General features: G+C 53.1%; 1 protein-coding gene across 2 annotated transcripts in view; it reads left to right on the top strand.

The window, feature by feature from the left end:
* LOC140410419 (solute carrier family 35 member F3-like) overlaps positions 1 to 17,658 on the top strand; it is a 260,016-nt gene that overhangs the window by 113,335 nt on the left and 129,023 nt on the right. The gene's annotated exons all lie outside the window — the stretch shown is intronic.

Genomic DNA, 17,658 nt, shown 5'->3' with positions numbered 1-17,658 from the left:
TGTCGGAGGGGCCAGGCTGACACTCCGTATGGAGGGATTGTTGCACTGTCGGAGGGGCCAGGCTGACACTCCGTATGGAGGGAGTGCTGCACTGTCGGAGAGGCCAGGCTGACACTCCGTATGGAGGGAGTGCTGCACTGTCGGAGGGGCCAGGCTGACTCTCCGTATGGAGGGAGTGCTGCACTGTCGGAGGGGCCAGGCTGACTCTCCGTATGGAGGGAGTGCTGCACTGTCGGAGAGGCCAGGCTGACACTCCGTATGGAGGGAGTGCTGCACTGTCGGAGGGGCCAGGCTGACACTCCGTATGGAGGGAGTGCTGCACTGTCGGAGAGGCCAGGCTGACACTCCGTATGGAGGGAGTGCTGCACTGTCGGAGGAGCCAGGCTGACTCTCCGTATGGAGGGTGTGCTGCACTGTCGGAGGGGCCAGGCTGACTCTCCGTATGGAGGGAGTGCTGCACTGTCGGAGGGGCCAGGCTGACACTCCGTATGGAGGGATTGTTGCACTGTCAGAGGGGCCAGGCTGACACTCCATATGGAGGGAGTGCTGCACTGTCGGAGGGGCCAGGCTGACACTCCGTATGGAGGGATTGTTGCACTGTCGGAGGGGCCAGGCTGACACTCCGTATGGAGGGAGTGCTGCACTGTCGGAGAGGCCAGGCTGACACTCCGTATGGAGGGAGTGCTGCACTGTCGGAGGGGCCAGGCTGACTCTCCGTGTGGAGGGAGTGCTGCACTGTCGGAGAGGCCAGGCTGACACTCCGTATGGAGGGAGTGCTGCACTGTCGGAGGGGCCAGGCTGACTCTCCGTGTGGAGGGAGTGCTGCACTGTCGGAGAGGCCAGGCTGACACTCCCTATGGAGGGAGTGCTGCACTGTCAGAGGGACCAGGCTGACTCTCCGTATGAACAAAGAACAAGAACAAAGAAATGTACAGCACAGGAACAGGCCCTTCGGCCCTCCAAGCCCGCGCCGACCATGCTGCCCGACTAAACTACAATCTTCTACACTTCCTGGGTCCGTATCCCTCTATTCCCATCCTATTCATGTATTTGTCAAGATGCCCCTTAAATGTCACTATCGTCCCTGCTTCCACCACCTCCTCCGGTAGCGAGTTCCAGGCACCCACTACCCTCTGCGTAAAAAACTTGCCTCGTACATCTACCCTAAACCTTGCCCCTCTCACCTTAAACCTATGCCCCTTAGTAATTGACCCCTCTACCCTGGGGAAAAGCCTCTGACTATCCACTCTTTCTATGCCCCTCATAATTTTGTAGACCTCTATCAGGTCTCCCCTCAACCTCCTTCGTTCCAGTGAGAACAAACCGAGTTTATTCAACCACTCCTCATAGCTAATGCCCTCCATACCAGGCAACATTCTGGTAAATCTCTTCTGCACCCTCTCTAAAGCCTCCACATCCTTCTGGTAGTGTGGCGACCAGAATTGAACACTATACTCCAAGTGTGGCCTAACTAAGGTTCTATACAGCTGCAACATGACTTGCCAATTCTTATACTCAATGCCCTGGCCAATGAAGGCAAGCATGCCGTATGCAAAGAACAAAGAACAAAGAAATGTACAGCACAGGAACAGGCCCTTCAGCCCTCCAAGCCCGTGCCGACCATACTGCCCGACTAAACTACAATCTTCTACACTTCCTGGGTCCGTATCCTTCTATTCCCATCCTATTCATATATTTGTCAAGATGCCCCTTAAATGTCCCTATCGTCCCTGCTTCCACTACCTCCTCCGGTAGCGAGTTCCAGGTACCCACTACCCTCTGCGTAAAAAACTTGCCTCGTACATCTACTCTAAACCTTGCCCCTCTCACCTTAAACCTATGCCCCCTAGTAATTGACCCCTCTACCCTGGGGAAAAGCCTCTGACTATCCACTCTGTCTATGCCCTTCATAATTTTGTATACCTCTATCAGGTCGCCCCTCAACCTCCTTCGTTCCAGTGAGAACAAACCGAGTTTATTCAACCGCTCCTCATAGCTTATGCCCTCCATACCAGGCAACATTCTGGTAAATCTCTTCTGCACCCTCTCTAAAGCCTCCACATCCTTCTGGTAGTGTGGCGACCAGAATTGAACACTATACTCCAAGTGTGGCCTAACTAAGATTCTATACAGCTGCAACATGACTTGCCAATTCTTATACTCAATGCCCCGGCCAATGAAGGCAAGCATGCCGTATGCCTTCTTGACTACCTTCTCCACCTGTGTTGCCCCTTTCAATGACCTGTGGACCTGTACTCCTAGATCTCTTTGACTTTCAATACTCTTGAGGGTTCTACCATTCACTGTATATTCCCTACCTGCATTAGACCTTCCAAAATGCATTACCTCACATTTGTCCGGATTAAACTCCATCTGCCATCTCTCCGCCCAAGTCTCCAGACAATCTAAATCCTGCTGTATCCTCAGACAGTCCTCATCGCTATCCGCAATTCCACCAACCTTTGTGTCGTCTGCAAACTTACTAATCAGACCAGTTACATTTTCCTCCAAATCATTTATATATACTACAAAGAGCAAAGGTCCCAGCACTGATCCCTGTGGAACACCACTGATCACAGCCCTCCAATTAGAAAAGCATCCCTCCATTGCTACCCTCTGCCTTCTATGGCCTAGCCAGTTCTGTATCCACCTTGCCAGTTCACCCCTGATCCCACGTGACTTCACCTTTTGTACTAGTCTACCATGAGGGACCTTGTCAAAGGCCTTGCTGAAGTCCATATAGACAACATCTACTGCCCTACCTGCATCAATCATCTTAGTGACCTCCTCGAAAAACTCTATCAAGTTAGTGAGACACGACCTCCCCTTCACAAAACCGTGCTGCCTCTCACTAATACGTCCATTTGCTTCCAAATGGGAGTAGATCCTGTCTCTCAGAATTCTCTCCAGTAATTTCCCTACCACTGACGTAAGGCTCACCGGCCTGTAGTTCCCGGGATTATCCTTGCTACCCTTCTTAAACAGAGGAACAACATTGGCTATTCTCCAGTCCTCTGGGACATCCCCTGAAGACAGCGAGGATCCAAAGATTTCTGTCAAGGCCTCAGCAATTTCCTCTCCAGCCTCCTTCAGTATTCTGGGGTAGATCCCATCAGGCCCTGGGGACTTCTCTACCTTTTTTTTTTTAATAAATATTTTATTGAAAATTTTTGGTCAACCAACACAGTACATTGTGCATCCTTTACACAACATTACAACAATACAGATAATAATGACCTTTTTTATATCAACAAAAAACAACAAATAAATAAATATTAAATAACAAAAATGAAAACTAGCCCTAATTGGCAACTGCCTTGTCACAGGCTATACCCACCCCCCCCCATCCCTCTCCCCCCCCCCCCCCCCCCCCCCCCCCCCCAAGTCCTGGGCTGCTGCTGCTGCCTTCTTTTTTACCCCATCTATCTTTCCGCAAGATATTCGACGAACGGTTGCCACCGCCTGGTGAACCCTTGAGCCGACCCCCTTAGGACGAACTTAATCCGCTCTAACTTTATGAACCCCGCCATATCATTTATCCAGGTCTCCACCCCCGGGGGCTTGGCTTCTTTCCACATTAGCAATATCCTGCGCCGGGCTACTAGGGACGCAAAGGCCAAAACATCGGCCTCTTTCGCCTCCTGCACTCCCGGCTCTTGTGCAACCCCAAATGTAGCCAGCCCCCAGCTTGGTTCGACCCGGACTCCTACTACTTTCGAAAGCACCTTTGTCACCCCCATCCAAAACCCCTGTAGTGCCGGGCATGACTAGAACATATGGGTATGATTCGCTGGGCTTCTCGAGCACCTCGCACACCTATCCTCCACCCCAAAAAATTTACTGAGCCGTGTTCCAGTCATATGTGCCCTGTGTAATACCTTAAACTGAATCAGGCTTAGCCTGGCGCACGAGGACGACGAGTTTACCCTGTTTAGGGCATCTGCCCACAGCCCCTCCTCAATCTCCTCCCCTAGCTCTTCTTCCCATTTCCCTTTTAGTTCGTCCACCATAGTCTCCCCTTCATCCCTCATTTCCCTATATATATCCGACACCTTACCATCCCCCACCCATTTCTTTGAGATGACTCTGTCCTGCACCTCTTGTGTCGGGAGCTGTGGGAATTCCCTCACCTGTTGCCTCGCAAAAGCCCTCAATTGCATGTACCTAAATGCATTCCCTTGGGCAACCCATATTTCTCAGTCAGCGCTCCCAGACTCGCAAACTTCCCATCCACAAATAGATCTTTCAATTGCGTTATTCCTGCTCTTTGCCACATTCCATATCCCCCATCCATTCCCCCTGGGGCAAACCTATGGTTGTTTCTTATCGGGGACCCCCCCCAATGCTCCGGTCTTTCCCCTATGTCGTCTCCACTGTCCCCAAATCTTCAGTGTAGCTACCACCACCGGACTCGTGGTATAGTTCCTTGGTGAGAACGGCAATGGGGCTGTCACCATAGCCTGCAGGCTGGTCCCCCTACAGGACGCCCTCTCTAATCTCTTCCACGCCGCTCCTTCCTCCTCTCCCATCCACTTACTCACCATTGAAATATTAGCGGCCCAATAATACTCACTTAGGCTCGGTAGTGCCAGCCCCCCCCTATCCCTACTACGCTGTAAGAATCCCTTCCTCACTCTCGGAGTCTTCCCGGCCCAAACAAAACCCATGATACTCTTTTCTATCCTTTTGAAAAAAGCCTTCGTGATCACCACCGGGAGGCACTGAAACACAAAGAGGAATCTCGGGAGGACCACCATCTTAACCGCCTGCACCCTCCCTGCCATTGACAATGCTACCATATCCCATCTCTTGAAATCTTCCTCCATCTGTTCCACCAACCGCGTCAAATTTAGCCTGTGCAATGTGCCTCAATTCTTAGCTATCTGGATCCCCAGGTAACGAAAGTCTCTTGTTACCTTCCTCAACGGTAGGTCTTCTATTTCTCTACTCTGCTCCCCTGGATGCACCACAAACAGCTCACTCTTCCCCATATTCAATTTATACCCTGAAAAATCCCCAAACTCCCCAAGTATCCGCATTATTTCTGGCATCCCCTCCGCTGGATCCGCCACATATAGTAGCAGATCATCCGCATATAAAGATACCCGGTGTTCTTCTCCTCCCCTAAGTATTCCCCTCCATCTCCTGGAACCTCTCAGCGCTATCGCCAGGGGCTCAATCGCCAGTGTAAACAGTAATGGGGACAGAGGACATCCCTGCCTTGTCCCTCTATGGAGCCGAAAATATGCCGATCCCCGTCCATTCGTGACCACACTCGCCACTGGGGCCCTATACAACAGCTGCACCCATCTAACATACCCCTCTCCAAACCCGAATCTCCTCAACACCTCCCACAGATAATCCCATTCCACTCTATCAAATGCTTTCTCGGCATCCATCGCCACTACTATCTCCGTTTCACCCTCTGGTGGGGCCATCATCATTACCCCTAACAGCCTCCGTATATTCGTGTTCAGCTGTCTCCCCTTCACAAACCCAGTTTGGTCCTCATGAACCACCCCCGGGACACATTCCTCTATTCTCATTGCCATTACCTTGGCCAGGACCTTGGCATCCACATTTAGGAGGGAAATTGGTCTGAAGGACCCGCATTGTAGCGGATCCTTTTCCTTCTTTAAGAGAAGCGATATCGTTGCTTCTGACATAGTCGGGGGCAGTTGTCCCCTTTCCTTTGCCTCGTTAAAGGTCCTCGTCAGTAGCGGGGCGAGCAAGTCCAAATATTTTCTGTAAAATTCAACTGGGAATCCGTCCGGTCCCGGGGCCTTTCCCGTCTGCATGTTCCTAATTCCTTTCACCACTTCTTCTACCGTGATCTGTGCTCCCAGTCCCGCCCTTTCCTGCTCTTCCACCTTGGGAATTTCCAGCCGATCCAAAAAATCCATCATTCTCTCCCTCCCATCCGGGGGTTGAGCTTCATACAATTTTTTATAAAATGTCTTGAACACTTCATTCACTCTCTCCGCTCCCCGCTCCGTCTCTCCTTCCTCGTCGCTCACCCCCCCTATTTCCCTCGCTGCTCCCCTTTTCCTCAATTGGTGGGCCAGCAATCTGCTCGCCTTCTCTCCATATTCATACTGTACACCCTGCGCCTTCCTCCATTGTGCCTCTGCAGTGCCTGTAGTCAGCAAGTCAAATTCCACATGCAGCCTTTGCCTTTCCCTGTACAGTCCCTCCTCCGGTGCTTCCGCATATTGTCTGTCCACCCTTAAAAGTTCTTGCAGCAACCGCTCCCGTTCCTTACTCTCCTGCTTCCCTTTATGTGTCCTTATTGATATCAGCTCCCCCCTCACCACCGCCTTCAACGCCTCCCAGACAAGTCCCACCTGAACCTCCCCATTGTCATTGAGTTCCAAGTACTTTTCAATGCATCCCCTCACCCTTCGGCACACCCCCTCATCTGCCATTAGTCCCATGTCCATTCTCCAGGGTTGGCGCCCTCTTGTTTCCTCCCCTATCTCCAAGTCTACCCAGTGTGGGGCATGATCCGAAATGGCTATAGCCGTATATTCCGTTCCCCTCACCCTCGGGATCAATGCCCTACCCAACACAAAAAAGTCTATGCGTGAATAGACTTTATGGACATAGGAGAAAAACGAGAACTCCTTACTCCTAGGTCTACTGAATCTCCAAGGGTCCACCCCTCCCATCTGCTCCATAAAATCCTTAAGCACCTTGGCTGCTGCCGGCCTCCTACCAGTCCTGGACTTCGACCTATCCAGCCTTGGTTCCAACACCGTGTTAAAATCTCCCCCCATTATCAGCTTTCCCGTCTCTAGGTCCGGGATGCGTCCTAGCATTCGCCTCATAAAGTTGGCATCGTCCCAGTTCGGGGCATACACGTTTACTAAAACCACCATCTCTCGCTGTAATTTGCCACTCACCATCACGTATCTGCCCCCGTTATCCGCCACTATAGTCTTTGCCTCGAACATTACCCGCTTCCCCACTAATATAGCCACCCCCCTGTTTTTCGCATCCAGCCCCGAATGGAACACATGCCCCACCCATCCTTTGCGCAACCTAACCTGGTCTATCAGTTTCAGGTGCGTTTCCTGTAACGTAACCACATCTGCTTTAAGTTTCTTAAGGTGTGCGAGTACTCGTGCCCTCTTTATCGGCCCGTTAAGCCCCCTCACGTTCCACGTGATCAGCCGAGTTGGGGGGCTTCCCACCCCCCCCCTTGCCGGTTAGCCATCATCTTTTTCCAGCTTCTCACCCAGTTCCCACGCAGCTGTATCTCTCCCAGACGGTGCCCCCCCGCCCATCCTTTCCCGTACCCACTCCCCCCTTTCCCCAGCAGCAGCAACCCAGTAATTCCCCCCTGCCCCCCCCCCCCGCTAGACCCCCCGCTAGCGTAATTACTCCCCCCATGTTGCTCCCAGAAGTCAGCAAACTCTGGCTGACCTCGGCTTCCCCCCGTGATCACGGCTCGCACCGTGCGACGCCCCCTCCTTCCTGCTTCTCTATTCCCGCCATAATTATCATAGCGCGGGAACCAAGCCCGCGCCTCTCCCTCGGCCCCGCCTCCCATGGCCAACGCCCCATCTCCTCTCCCTCCCCACCTCCCCCCATCACCACCTGTGGGAGAGAGAAAAGTTACCATACCGCAGGATTAAAACATAAAACCCCTCTTCGCCCCCCCCCCATTCGCCCCACCACTTTGTCCAAACGTTCATTTTCATAATCCACTCATTCCAATTTTTCTTCTACAATAAAAGTCCACGCTTCATCCGCCGTCTCAAAGTAGTGGTGCCTCCCTTGATATGTGACCCACAGTCTTGCCGGTTGCAGCATTCCAAATTTTATCATCTTTTTGTGAAGTACCGCTTTGGCCCGATTAAAGCTCGCCCTCCTTCTCGCCACCTCCGCACTCCAGTCTTGATAAACGCGGATCACCGCGTTCTCCCATTTACTACACCGAGTTTTCTTCGCCCATCTAAGGACCATTTCTCTATCCTTAAAACGGAGGAATCTCACCACTATGGCTCTGGGAGTTTCTCCTGCTCTCGATCCTCGCACCATAACTCGGTATGCTCCCTCCACCTCCAACGGACCCGCCGGGGCCTCCGCTCCCATTAACGAGTGCAGCATCGTGCTCACATATGCCCCGACGTCCGCCCCCTCCACACCTTCAGGAAGGCCAAGAATCCTCAAGTTGTTCCTCCTTGCGTTGTTTTCCAGTGCCTCCAACCTCTCCACAGATCGTTTCTGGTGTGCCTCCTGTATCTCCGACTTCACCACCAGGCCCTGTATATCGTTCTCATTCTCTGCTGCTTTCGCCTTCACGACCCGAAGCTCCTGCTCCTGGGTCTTTTGTTCCTCTTTCAGCCCTTCAATCGCCTGTAATATCGGGGCCAACAACTCTTTCTTCATTTCCTTTTTTATCTCCTCCACGCAGCATTTCAAGAACTCTTGTTGTTCAGGGCCCCATATGAAACTGCCACCTTCCGACGCCATCTTGGTTTTTGCTTGCCTTCCTTGCCGCTGTTCCAAAGGATCCGCTGCAATCCGGCCACTTTCCTCTCCTTTTTCCATCCGTGTCCAGGGGGAACACCCTTCTGGTTTACCGCACCGTGTTTTTCGCCGTTAAAATTGCCGTTGGGGCTCCTATCAAGAGCCCTAAAGTCCGTTCCACCGGGAGCTGCCGAAACGTGCGACTTAGCTGGTCATCGCCGCACCCGGAAGTCGGACTTATCTACCTTAATATTTTTTAAGACACCCAACACCTCGTCTTTTTGGATCACAATGTGACCCAGGCTATCTACACCTCCTTCTCCAGACTCAACATCTACCAATTCCTTCTCTTTGGTGAATACTGATGCAAAGTATTCATTTAGTACCTCGCCCATTTCCTCTGGCTCCACACATAGATTCCCTTGCCTATCCTTCAGTGGGCCAACCCTTTCCCTGGCTACCCTCTTGCTTTTTATGTACGTGTAAAAAGCCTTGGGATTTTCCTTAACCCTATTTGCTAATGACTTTTCGTGACCCCTTCTAGCCCTCCTGACTCCTTGCTTAAGTTCCTTCCTACTTTCCTTATATGCCACACAGGCTTCGTCTGTTCCCAGCCTTTTAGCCCTGACAAATGCCTCCTTTTTCTTTTTGACGAGGCCTACAATATCACTCGTCATCCAAGGTTCCCGAAAATTGCCGTATTTATCTTTCTTCCTCACAGGAACATGCCGGTCCTGTATTCCTTTCAACTGACACTTGAAAGCCTCCCACATGTCAGATGTTGATTTGCCCTCAAACATCCGCCTCCAATCTATGTTCTTCAGTTCCCGCCTAATATTGTTATAATTAGCCTTCCCCCAATTTAGCACATTCATCCTCGGACCACTCTTATCCTTGTCCACCAGTACTTTAAAACTTACTGAATTGTGGTCACTGTTACCGAAATGCTCCCCTACTGAAACATCTACCACCTGGCATGGCTCATTCCCCAATACCAGGTCCAGTACCGCCCCTTCCCTAGTTGGACTGTTTACATATTGTTTTAAGAAGCCCTCCTGGATGCTCCTTACAAACTCCGCCCCGTCTAAGCCCCTGGCACTAAGTGAGTCCCAGTCAATATTGGGGAAGTTGAAGTCTCCCATCACCACAACCCTGTTGTTTTTACTCTTTTCCAAAATCTGTCTACCTATCTGCTCCTCTATCTCCCGCTGGCTGTTGGGAGGCCTGTAGTATACCCCCAACATTGTGACTGCACCCTTCTTATTCCTGATCTCTACCCATATAGCCTCACTGCCCTCTGAGGTGTCCTCTCGCAGTATAGCTGTGATATTCTCACGAACAAGTAGCGCAACTCCACCTCCCCTTTTACATCCCCCTCTATCCCGCCTGAAACATCTAAATCCTGGAACGTTTAGCTGCCAATCCTGCCCTTCCCTCAACCAGGTCTCTGTAATGGCAACAACTTCATAGTTCCAAGTACTAATCCAAGCTCTAAGTTCATCTGCCTTACCCGTAATGCTCCTTGCATTAAAACATATGCACTTCAGGCCACCAGACCCGCTGTGTTCAGCAACTTCTCCCCGTCTGCTCTGCCTCAGAGCCACACTGTCCCTATTCCCTAGTTCTCCCTCAATGCTCTCACCTACTGACCTATTGCTCCCGTGCCCACACCCCTGCCATACTAGTTTAAACCCTCCCGTGTGACACTAGCAAACCTCGCGGCCAGGATATTTATGCCTCTCCGGTTTAGATGCAACCCGTCCTTCTTATGCAGGTCACACCTGCCCCGGAAGAGCTCCCAGTGGTCCAGATAATGGAAACCCTCCCTCCTACACCAGCTGTTTAGCCACGTGTTTATCTGCTCTATCTTCCTATTTCTAGCCTCACTGGCACGTGGCACAGGGAGTAATCCCGAGATTACAACCCTCGAGGTCCTGTCTTTTATCTTTCTGCCTAGCTCCCTGAACTCCTGCTGCAGGACCTCATGCCCCTTCCTGCCTATGTCGTTAGTACCAATATGTACAACGACCTCTGCCTGTTTGCCCTCCCCCTTGAGGATTCCCTCTACCCGTTCGGAGACATCCTGGACCCTGGCACCAGGGAGGCAACATACCATCCTGGAGTCTCTTTCACGTCCACAGAAGCGCCTATCTGTGCCCCTGACTATAGAGTCCCCTATTACTATTACTCTTCTGCGCTTTGACCCTCCCTTCTGAACATCAGAGCCAGCCGTGGTGCCACTGCTCTGGCTGCTGCTGTTTTCCCCTGATAGGCTATCCCCCCCGACAGTATCCAAAGGGGTATACCTGTTCGAGAGGGGGACAACCACAGGGGATTCCTGCACTGACTGCCTGCCCTTTCTGGTGGTCACCCATTTCTCTGCCTGCACCTTGGGTGTGACCACATTTACATAACTGCGATCTATGACGCTTTCCGCCACCTGCATGCTCCTAAGTGCATCCAATTGCCGCTCCAACCGAACTATGCGGTCTGTGAGGAGCTCCAGTTGGGTGCACTTTCTGCAGATGAAGCCATTCGGGACGCTGGAAGCCTCCCGGACCTGCCACATCTCACAGTCAGAGCACAGCACCCCTCTAACTGACATTGCGTCAATTAATTAAAACTTTTTTAAATACTTTTTTTTAAATTTCAAAGTTACTGTCAACTATCTGTTTCCTAGCACTAGATTTCTAATAGAAATGCGATAGCTAACTATAATACTCTCCGATCTCTGGCTTAGATATCCTCTAAATTATAATTAAGTTATTATGTTTAATTAGTTCCCAAATACTCAAATTTTTTTAAAATTTAGGTTAGAATCCCAACCAGCCACTCTGGCCACAGCTTTTCTGTGATGTCGCTTTAGTTTCCCCCCGACACACACAATTTGAAAAAAGGTATAAAAGTAAAAATAACTTACTTACCTTCTGAGTGTCTGAGATGTTCTCAGGTTCTCTCGCTGACAGAGACTGCTCCTCCACCTCCGATCCTTGACCTGCACAATGCTAATAATATAATAATATAATATGGCACTTACCTTACACCAATGGGTCTTATTATTAGGTTAGAGGAGGAGGGCGGGTGGGAGACACTACACGTGTAGTGTCTCGGGTTTCCTCTCCACCAGAATTTATTAGTTGGGGGGGGGGAGGGGACTTGCCAGAGGTCCGCGGGTCGAACTTCCGGTTCCCGCCTTATATAAAAACAAATAAAACAGAAAAGAAGAACAGACACGGGACCAGGCAAGGCTTTTTAAATTCACTACTCACCTCCCAGAAGGCCCCTGCGCACTGCTGCCGCCGAAATCCAAAGGGCTGCTCCTGTAAAGGTAAGAGCTTTTAAACTCACTACTCACCTCCCAGAAGGCCCCTGCTCACCGCTGCCGCCGAAATCCAAAGGGCTGCTCCTGTAAAGGTAAGAGCTTTTAAACTCACTACTCACCTCCCAGAAGGCCCCTGCGCACCGCTGCCGCCGAAATCCAAAGGGCTGCTCCTGTAAAGGTAAGGCTTTTAAATACACTACTCACCTCCAAGAAGGCCCCTGCGCACCGCTGCCGCCGAAATCCAAAGGGCTGCTCCTGTAAAGGTAAGAGCTTTTAAACTCACTACTCACCTCCCAGAAGGCCCCTGCGCACCGCTGCCGCCGAAATCCAAAGGGCTGCTCCTGTAAAGGTAAGGCTTTTAAATACACTACTCACCTCCAAGAAGGCCCCTGCGCACCGCTGCCGCCGAAATCCGAAGGGCTGCTCCTGTAAAGGTAAGAGCTTTTAAACTCACTACTCACCTCCCAGAAGGCCCCTGCGCACCGCTGCCGCCGAAATCCAAAGGGCTGCTCCTGTAAAGGTAAGAGCTTTTAAACTCACTACTCACCTCCCAGAAGGCCCCTGCGCACCGCTGCCGCCGAAATCCGAAGATTGCCTTCTTGACTACCTTCTCCACCTGTGTTGCCCCTTTCAATGACCTGTGGACTTGTACTCCTAGATCTCTTTGACTTTCAATACTCTTGAGGGTTCTACCATTCACTGTATATTCCCTACCTGCATTAGACCTTCCAAAATGCATTACCTCACATTTGTCCAGATTAAACTCCATCTGCCATCTCTCCGCCCAAGTCTCCAAACAATCTAAATCCTGCTGTATCCTCTGACAGTCCTCATCTCTATCCGCAATTCCACCAACCTTTGTGTCGTCTGCAAGCTTACTAATCAGACCAGTTACATTTTCCTCCAAATCATTTATATATACTACAAAGAGCAAAGGTCCCAGCACTGATCCCTGTGGAACACCACTGGTCACAGCCCTCCAATTAGAAAAGCATCCTTCCATTGCTGCTCTCTGCATTCTATGACCTAGCCAGTTCTGTATCCACCTTGCCAGCTCCCCACTGATCCCGTGTGACTTCACCTTTTGTACTAGTCTACCATGAGGGACCTTGTCAAAGGCCTTACTGAAGTCCATATAGACAACATCCACTGCCCTACCTGCATCCATCATCTTAGTGACCTCCTCGAAAAACTCTATCAAGTTAGTGAGACACGACCTCCCTTTCACAAAACCATGCTGCCTCTCACTAATACGTCCATTTGCTTCCAAATGGGAGTATATCCTGTCTCGAAGAATTCTCTCCAGTAATTTCCCTACCACTGAAGTAAGGCTCACCGGCCTGTAGTTCCCTGGATTATCCTTGCTACCCTTCTTAAACAGAGGAACAACATTGGCTATTCTCCAGTCCTCCGGGACATCCCCTGAAGACAGTGAGGATCCAAAGATTTCTGTCAAGGCCTCAGCAATTTCCTCTCCAGCCTCCTTCAGTATTCTGGGGTAGATCCCATCAGGCCCTGGGGACTTATCTACCTTAATATTTTTTAAGACACCCAACACCTCGTCTTTTTGGATCTCAATGTGACCCAGGCTATCTACACACCCTTCTCCAGACTCAACATCTACCAATTTCTTCTCTTTGGTGAATACTGATGCAAAGTATTCATTTAGTACCTCGCCCATTTCCTCTGGCTCCACACATAGATTCCCTTGCATATCCTTCAGTGGGCCAACCCTTTCCCTGGCTACCCTCTTGCTTTTTATGTACGTGTAAAAAGCCTTGGGATTTTCATTAACCCTATTTGCCAATGACTTTTCGTGACCCCTTCTAGCCCTCCTGACTCCTTGCTTAAGTTCCTTCCTACTTTCCTTATATTCCACGCAGGCTTCGTCTGTTCCCAGCCTTTTAGCCCTGACAAATGCCTCCTTTTTCTTTTTGACGAGGCCTACAATATCTCTCGTTATCCAAGATTCCCGAAAATTGCCGTATTTATCCTTCTTCCTCACAGGAACATGCCGGTCCTGAATTCCTTTCAACTGCCACTTGAAAGCTTCCCACATGTCAGATGTTGATTTGCCCTCAAACATCCGCCCCCAATCTATGTTCTTCAGTTCCCGCCTAATATTGTTATAATTAGCCTTCCCCCAATTTAGCACATTCATCCTCGGACCACTCTTATCCTTGTCCACCAGTACTTTAAAACTTACTGAATTGTGGTCACTGTTGCCGAAATGCTCCCCTACTGAAACATCTACCACCTGGCCGGGCTCATTCCCCAATACCAGGTCCAGTACCGCCCCTTCCCTAGTTGGACTGTCTACATATTGTTTTAAGAAGCCCTCCTGGATGCTCCTTACAAACTCCGCCCCGTCTAAGCCCCTGGCACTCAGTGAGTCCCAGTCAATATTGGGGAAGTTGAAGTCTCCCATCACCACAACCCTGTTGTTTTTACTCTTTTCCAAAATCTGTCTACCTATCTGCTCCTCTATCTCCCGCTGGCTGTTGGGAGGCCTGTAGTAAACCCCCAACCTTGTGACTGCACCCTTCTTATTCCTGATCTCTACCCATATAGCCTCACTGCCGTCTGAGGTGTCCTCCCGCAGTACAGCTGTGATATTCTCTCGAACCAGTAGCACAACTCCGCCTCCCCTTTTACATCCCCCTCTATCCCACCTGAAACATCTAAATCCTGGAATGTTTAGCTGCCAATCCTGCCCTTCCCTCAACCAGGTATCTGTAATGGCAACAACATCATATTTCCAGTATGGAGGGAGTGCTGCACTATCGGAGGGGCCAGGCTGACACTCCGTATGGAGGGAGTGCTGCACTGTCAGAGGGGCCAGGCTGACTCTCCGTATGGAGGGAGTGCTGCACTGTCGGAGAGGCCAGGCTGACACTCCGTATGGAGGGAGTGCTGCACTGTCGGAGGGGCCAGGCTGACTCTCCGTATGGAGGGAGTGCTGCACTGTCGGAGGGGCCAGGCTGACTCTCCGTATGGAGGGAGTGCTGCGCTGTCGGAGGGGCCAGGCTGACACTCCGTATGGAGGGAGTGCTGCACTGTCGGAGGGGCCAGGCTGACTCTCCGTATGGAGGGAGTGCTGTACTGTCAGAGGGGCCAGGCTGACTCTCCGTATGGAGGGAGTGCTGCACTGTCCGAGGGGCCAGGCTGACACTCCGTATGGAGGGAGTGCTGCACTGTCGGAGGGGCCAGGCTGACACTCCGTATGGAGGGAGTGCTGCACTGTCCGAGGGGCCAGGCTGACTCTCCGTATGGAGGGAGTGCTGCACTGTCCGAGGGGCCAGGCTGACACTCCGTATGGAGGGAGTGCTGCACTGTCGGAGGTGCCAGGCTGACACTCCGTATGGAGGGAGTGCTGCACTGTCGGAGGGGCCAGGCTGACTCTCCGTATGGAGGGAGTGCTGCACTGTCGGAGGGGTCAGGCTGACACTCGGTATGGAGGGAGTGCTGCACTGTCGGAGGGGCCAGGCTGACTCTCCGTATGGAGGGAGTGCTGCACTGTCGGAGGGGCCAGGCTGACTCTCCGAATGGAGGGAGTGCTGCACTATCGGAGGGGCCAGGCTGACTCTCCGTATGGAGGGAGTGCTGCACTGTCGGAGGGGCAAGGCTGACACTCCGTATGGAGGGAGTGCTGCACTGTCGGAGGGGCCAGGCAGACTCTCCCTATGGAGGGAGTGCTGCACTGTCGGAGGGGCCAGGCTGACTCTCCGTATGGAGGGAGTGCTGCACTGTCGGAGGGGCCAGGCTGACTCTCCGTATGGAGGGAGTGCTGCACTGTCCGAGGGGCCAGGCTGACACTCCGTATGGAGGGAGTGCTGCACTGTCGGAGGTGCCAGGCTGACACTCCGTATGGAGGGAGTGCTGCACTGTCGGAGGGGCCAGGCTGACACTCCGTATGGAGGGAGTGCTGCACTGTCGGAGGTGCCAGGCCTGCACTCCGCATGGAGGGAGTGCTGCACTGTCGGAGGGGCCAGGCTGACTCTCCGTATGGAGGAAGTGCTGCACTGTCGGAGGGGCCAGGCTGACTCTCCGTATGGAGGGAGTGCTGCACTGTCGGAGGGGCCAGGCTGACACTCCGTATGGAGGGAGTGCTGCACTGTCGAAGGAGCCAGGCTGACTCTCCGTATGGAGGGAGTGCTGCACTGTCGGAGGGGCCAGGCTGACACTCCGTATGGAGGGAGTGCTGCACTGTCAGAGGGGCCAGGCTGACACTCCGTATGGAGAGAGTGCTGCACTGTCGGAGGGGCCAGGCTGACTCTCCGTATGGAGGGAGTGCTGCACTGTCAGAGGGGCCAGGCTGACTCTCCGTATGGAGGGAGTGCTGCACTGTCGGAGGGGCCAGGCTGACTCTCCGTATGGAGGGAGTGCTGCACTGTCAGAGGGGCCAGGCTGACTCTCCGTATGGAGGGAGTGCTGCACTGTCGGAGGGGCCAGGCTGACTCTCCGTATGGAGGGAGTGCTGCACTGTCGGAGGGGCCAGGCTGACACTCCGTATGGAGGGAGTGCTGCACTGTCGGAGGGGCCAGGCTGACTCTCCGTATGGAGGGAGTGCTGCGCTGTCGGAGGGGCCAGGCTGACTCTCCGTATGGAGGGAGTGCTGCACTGTCGGAGGGGCCAGGCTGACACAGCGTATGGAGGGAGTGCTGCACTGTCGGAGAGGCCAGGCTGACTCTCCGTATGGAGGGAGTGCTGCACTGTCGGAGGGGCCAGGCTGACTCTCCGTATGGAGGGAGTGCTGCACTGTCGGAGGGGCCAGGCTGACTCTCCGTATGGAGGGAGTGCTGCGCTGTCGGAGGGGCCAGGCTGACACTCCGTATGGAGGGAGTGTTGCACTGTCGGAGGGGCCAGGCTGACTCTCCGTATGGAGGGAGTGCTGCGCTGTCGGAGGGGCCAGGCTGACACTCCGTATGGAGGGAGTGCTGCACTGTCGGAGGGGCCAGGCTGACTCTCCGTATGGAGGGAGTGCTGCACTGTCGGAGGGGCCAGGCTGACTCTCCGTATGGAGGGAGTGCTGCACTGTCGGAGGGGCCAGGCTGACTCTCCGTATGGAGGGAGTGCTGCACTGTCAGAGGGGCCAGGCTGACTCTCCGTATGGAGGGAGTGCTGCACTGTCGGAGGGGCCAGGCTGACTCTCCGTATGGAGGGAGTGCTGCACTGTCGGAGGGGCCAGGCTGACTCTCCGTATGGAGGGAGTGCTGCACTGTCGGAGGGGCCAGGCTGACTCTCCGTATGGAGGGAGTGCTGCACTGTCGGAGGGGCCAGGCTGACTCTCCGTATGGAGGGAGTGCTGCACTGTCGGAGGGGCCAGGCTGACTCTCCGTATGGAGGGAGTGCTGCGCTGTCGGAGGGGCCAGGCTGACACTCCGTATGGAGGGAGTGCTGCACTGTCGGAGGGGCCAGGCTGACTCTCCGTATGGAGGGAGTGCTGCACTGTCGGTGGGGCCAGGCTGACTCTCCGTATGGAGGGAGTGCTGCACTGTCGGAGGGGCCAGGCTGACTCTCCGTATGGAGGGAGTGCTGCACTGTCGGAGGGGCCAGGCTGACTCTCCGTATGGAGGGAGTGCTGCACTGTCGGAGGGGCCAGGCTGACTCTCCGTATGGAGGGAGTGCTGCACTGTCGGAGGGGCCAGGCTGACTCTCCGTATGGAGGGAGTGCTGCACTGTCGGAGGGGCCAGGCTGACTCTCCGTATGGAGGGAGTGCTGCACTGTCGGAGAGGCCAGGCTGACTCTCCGTATGGAGGGAGTGCTGCACTGTCGGAGGGGCCAGGCTGACTCTCCATATGGAGGGAGTGCTGCACTGTCAGAGGGGCCAGGCTGACACTCCGTATGGAGGGAGTGCTGC

The sequence above is a fragment of the Scyliorhinus torazame genome, chromosome 4, assembly GCF_047496885.1.
Source record: "Scyliorhinus torazame isolate Kashiwa2021f chromosome 4, sScyTor2.1, whole genome shotgun sequence".
NCBI lineage: Eukaryota > Metazoa > Chordata > Chondrichthyes > Carcharhiniformes > Scyliorhinidae > Scyliorhinus > Scyliorhinus torazame.
This window is presented reverse-complemented; position numbering and strand designations above follow the sequence as displayed.